At 46.3% G+C, this 5,677-nt stretch overlaps 1 pseudogene; it reads left to right on the forward strand.

Annotated features, from left to right (window-relative positions):
- The first annotated feature begins 2,556 nt into the window (after nt 1-2,556).
- On the forward strand, nt 2,557-3,804 carry LOC146623594 (uncharacterized; annotated as a pseudogene).
- Nucleotides 3,805-5,677: the final 1,873 nt, after the last annotated feature.

Raw genomic sequence — 5,677 nt, forward strand, 5'->3', positions numbered from 1 at the left:
CCCCATCACCTCCATCACTGATTTTCTGAACTCAGCAGAGTAGTCGTGTCCAAATTCATGGGCTGCATCCTCCTGAGGACCCGGCCTTCGCAGTCTACGTGGCCGGGTCCTCAGAAGGTCGGGTAGGCTGGAAGTAAACGGCTGTGAAATTGGACGGTCTCGCCTTCTGATCTGTGTCACCGCTGTCTCTGTGGAGTTTAATAAACTCGGCCGTCTGCTCCTCGATATCTAAAATATAACAGGACACTGGGGTAAACTCTCGACCGTCTCACACTTCTGTTTAATCAGCTTTCTGTTTGACGTTTATTCAGCTGTGTGAAAATCACCCGATGGATTAATAACGTTTAATCTAATCTAATAACTTTAATCTCAGCCAAACTGATTTACTCACGAACAAATAAAACACTGAGAAAAGCCCAACAATAACATTTTTAGGTTGTCTAAGTGACTCATATATCACGTTTAACCTGAGAAGCGAAAGTCCGCGGTGATCTGAACATGATGTGCCGGGAGTTGTGCCGTTCTCTGCGGCTCCAGTGACCCTCGAGCTCCCGGCTAGCTGTCGAGCTGGTGGGTAGAAGACGTCTCTGAAAACATCGAAGCACTTTTGCAAATATGCGGTGTCTTGATAAACCGAGCAGATATTTGATGTTTACACAGCTACTTTCTCACCTGAAAATGTGTTAAAAGTTTATTTTGTGACCCAGAAAGATTAATAAGAGTAATTTTAAAACTTAGTAGCGGCCGCCATTGTTGGAAACTGGAGTTTGGCTGGGCCGCGCTATGAATTCTGGGATATGGTAGGCCACGAAGGACACACCCGACCCATCCTTCAAATTCGGGGAAAAGGAGGACGCATTTGTCGGCTGCATTCGGAGGAGTCTACGAATTTGGACAGCCTTCGTCACGTTGCTGTGACGTAATCGCTCTACAAATGCGTCCTCAGGAGGATGCAGCCCATGAATTTGGACTCCCCCAGTTTCTCGTCTTTCTGGTCTCATCTGTACTCATATATGTCCATATACATGAAGTTAATATTTCCACTTTTAAAGGGTTAAAAGTCACCATTTGGAGGTTGTAAGGCTTTGTGGTTGAATCACACCTGATGTCAGTGTGTGTGTTTGTGAAATCTGGCATTAAACTCAGTGAAGTCTAGAAACACATCAGTTTGGGTTCATAGCTGCTACCTTGAACAGCTGTTTCCTTGGTTACCATGGTAACGCGGGCCCAGATAAGTGTTCTACAGACAAAAAAAGTCTTTCTGTTGAAATATTTTAGTTTCGAAGATGTGATGAAAAATGCATCCATGAACATCAGCACGGCTTTTTCATCACTTTTTAAAGTTTCACTGTACGAGTGGAGGACCTGAGCTTTCAGAGCAGGACTGGACCAGCTGAGACCAGCTGATAGGACCAGCTGATAGGACCAGCTGATAGGACCAGCTGAGACCAGCTGATAGGACCAGCTGATAACGAGTTGATAGCATTTGAATCAGGAGAAAAGTGTAAGTTTCTTGATCTTTGAAACATAATGAATGATGAGCCTGTTAGAGGTTATTGCTGCAGAAACGTGCTTGGCTGTCGTGTTCTCTCTGTGCTCTGCTTGAAGCGCTCGCACTTTTTATTCTTCTGCACAAACACTTTGTTTGCTCATCGCCGAGCTGAAACCCGCTACGTTACCCAGAACCCGCCGGCATCAGCGAGCGGAGCCTCTGAATGACATGAATTAATAACTGTAGTGTTGCAGCTGCACAGGGATCTGTGTGATGTGATTTTCATGAGCGTCTCTTTAATCTGTTGTTGGATGTCATCGCGCTGCGAGCCTCAGCAGGTGGGAGGATTCATCCGCCGCTTGACTGAGCAGCTGAAGCTGCATCCACCTGCACACCTCGCTGTGACACTTACAGAGGAGTGTCTGCAGGTCAGAGACACGAAGCAAGAACAGAGATGCGTTCCTCCCCTACAAACACGCTAACTCTTAACTGATTAGCTTCCATGTTCAGTCACATACCTACGCCCGTCACACCCTCACTTCATTAGTGCATCACTTCATCATGACCCTCAGCGAATGAGGACATCCACACCTACAGCCTGTGTTTGAATCATCCTCTGCAGCGTCTGCAGCCTCACTCATCTGCTGTCATGCTTCCAGTATCTCTGCATCACATGCAAGGCGAACTTTAGTGTTGGTGTTCTGATGCAGCAGCTGCAGCAGGTTAATCAGGCAGCAGGCTGTGTTTGTTGTCTTCTACTTTTTTAAAACTTTTTTTTACGTCCTTTAAAGTTCCATAAATGAAGCTCACAGCTACATAAAGTTCTCAGGTAGCTCAAGATACTCCAAAGGTCCTCTTTAGCATCATATTAATGGTAATAATAATAAAGTTTATTTGAATAGCTCTTAGCAAAATTAGTGTTACACATACATCACTTAAAAGACTCGAGTGGCACATCAAGAGGTCAAGAGGCCATAAAAACGGCTAAACTGGAGTATAAAAACACAGTTGAAATAAAATTCACCACAGGGGACCTCCACTCAGCCTGGCAGGGCCTCAAAACCATGGCCTCTGTGAATACTGCGGTCACCACCCAACACCCAACCACCCAGGTGGAGGGCAGCAACCCCTCCTCCCTCCCTGACGACCTCAACGCTTTCTACACCAGCTTTGTGACGGACAACATCACCCAGCTTGAGGAGTCCAGATCCACTCAAACCTGGCAGCTCTGCACTCACCTCCAGGACGGAGGACGTGGTGAGAGCCCTCAGGAGGACCAGGGAGAGGAGCTCACCCGGCCCTGACAACATCAGCAGTCGAGTTGTGAGGCACTGTGCAGGGCAACTAGGAAGTGTGTTCGGAGTCTATTTCAACCCTCAGTTAACAGTCACACCGTCCCCCAGCTGTGGAAACACTCCACAGTCATCCTCATCTCCAAAAGAAACAACCCAAAGTCTCCTCCATCGCCTCCCTGGTGATGAAAGCCATGGAGAAGATCATAAAACAGCACATCGTAAGAGCAACTGACCCCCTGATGGACCCACTCCAGTTTGCTTACCGTGCACGCAGAGGTGTTGATGATGCAAAAATCTTCATCTTGGACTCCATCCACAAACATCTGGAGCTCCCTGACTCCTCCACCAGACATCTGTTTGCTGATTTCTCATCAGCGTTCATCACTCTGCAGCCTCACATCCTGGCCACTAAACTTTCCTCCTGATTTCACCTGGATGATCAGCTGATCCTGTGGATATTGGACCAACAGGACTCAGAAAGTTCGGGTCAACAACTCTCTCCGGTCTCTGTTCCACCTCCACTGGCTCCCCCCAGGGCTGTGTGCTCTCCCCCCTGCTCTTCATCCTCTACACTGATGACTGCAGATCCACACAGCCCAGCTGTCACCTGGTGAAATATGCTGACGACTCAGTTCTCCTGTCACTGCTGTCAGGCCCTCACAGCACCACGGGCCCACTCTGCAGGAGTTTGTAGAGTGGTGTGACAGCTCCAAACTTGAACTGAACGTGAGCAAAACCAAAGAGATGGTGGTGACCTTCTCCAGTAGGCAGAGGGATCTGGCTGCTTCAGTCACCACCACCATCCACGGGAAGCCAGTGGAGGTAGCTGAGGAGTACAAATACCTGGGAACCATCTTTGACAACCTCCTGAAATTCTCTGCCAACACAGAGGAGAATCTCAGGAGGTGCCACCAACGGCTACACCTCCTTAGGAAACTCAACTCCTTTGGAGTCAGCACAGCCATCATGATGACTTTCTACTACACCTTCCTGGGAAGGTGTTTAACAGCGATCTAGGCTCTGAGAGGTTGCTGTTGGCTGATGAGCCTGCAGTTTGTCACCACGCTGTCATGCTGGGTTTTGTTCTGTTGGCTTTTTCGAGTTTTCTCGTTATGTCTGAGAGTTTTAGTTTGATTTCATTGTTTGTTTGCAGTGAGAGGAAGGAGAGTCCACATGAAACACTTTCATGGCACCTGCACCAGAAAGCTGAACTCAGTTCTGCTCAATATTAATTTAATGTCATCACAAAATGCTACTAATGTTACAGTTGGGCATACACCCCACAAAAATATCACTTAGAGACTTTTACCTTGAGACAGTGTTGCTGCTCTTCTGATGGAAGTTTAATTGTTGATCTGCAGTTCTTCTTCTTTCTTGGTCAGAGAGAAATCTTTGTTTGGTTCAGTGCGTGAGGTGCAAATGTGAAGAGTTAATATTGTGCTTTCATTCATGTTCTGGTGTTTATTAGTTTAACCTGTCCAGTGTCTCCTGTACCTTCTTGTCAAGTGTCTGTCTTCGTGTCAGCTGTTTCACTGTTAACTCTCTTCATCTTTTCTTCTTTGTCCTTAGATTTGCTTCCTTCGTTTTGTTTCACCCGTGCCTTGTTTCCCCAATCAGCCCTTAGTGTGTGTGCGTGTTACTGTGTGTGTGAGTCCCGTCACTCCTTTGTGCATCGCACAGCATCTGTTACCCCCCTGTGAGCGAGTTCAGATGTTTGTTCCCTTTTGAAATCAGCCACAATAAAATTCTCTGTTTGTCATACACTGTGTCAGAGTTTGCATTTGTGTTCTCATTTTGCATTACATGACACACACACACACACACACACACACACACAGGACAAATTTAGAACCAGCAATTAATATTACAATAGATGGGATAGGCTCCAGCCCCAAGCAAGCCTGAATTCCATAAGAGGTTAAGAAAATGGATGGATGCATGGATGGATGCATGGATGGATGGATGGATGGATGGATGAATGGATTGATGGATGCATGGATGGATGGATGGATGCATGGATGGATGGATGCATGGATGATGGATGCATGGATGAATGGATGATGGATGCATGGATGGATGGATGGATGCATGGATGGATGCATGGATGCATGGATGATGGATGGATGGATGGATGGATGGATGGATGCATAGGTGGATGCATGGATGAATGGATGATGGATGAATGGATGATGGATGCATGGATGGATGGATGCATGGATGAATGGATGATGGATGCATGGATGGATGGATGGATGGATGGATGGATGGATGGATGGATGGATGCATGGATGGATGGTGCGTCACAACGTGCAGCGACATGTTTGTCTCATTAGATGTTTTTGCTCTGACGTTTCCTGCGTTTCATAAATTCAGCTGCTGTGTGTGTTACAAATATCAGGTAAAGTTTGAGCTCCTAAAAACTCTCTGTGTGGAGTTTGACTGACAGTGAAGGCAACATTACGGTGACACTGTGTGTGCCAAATGTGGCGATACATTAAAAAGAAAGAAAAGAAAGAGTGAAGCGGGTCAAAGGTCATTTTTGACTCCGGGGTCTCTGCGAGCTGCAGCTCATTAAATCAGACTGAGCAGAGACAGTGACAGGTTCACTGAAAAGCAGAAACAATATGGAGCTGAGGTTTGTTTTATCTGGAGGACGGCGAGAAGCACATCATGACATCACCTCATGTGTGACTTCTAACCATGTAATGCTCGTCGTGCAGCGAGCTGCAGGAATTTATGAAGAACACGTCCAAATGCAGTAATCACGAGAGAGACAGTGATTCAAAAAGTGTGACAAAAACTGAACTGAGTGTCTCTGAGCTGTGTCTGCTCACATCTTGTTATTTGACTTTTTGCATTTGCTTTTTATTTATGGTTTTATTTATATTTG

This window comes from Diplotaxodon limnothrissa, linkage group LG11 (genome assembly GCF_057381915.1).
Source record: "Diplotaxodon limnothrissa isolate DT_005_m linkage group LG11, D_limnothrissa_male_GT1.1, whole genome shotgun sequence".
In the NCBI taxonomy this organism is placed as follows: domain Eukaryota; kingdom Metazoa; phylum Chordata; class Actinopteri; order Cichliformes; family Cichlidae; genus Diplotaxodon; species Diplotaxodon limnothrissa.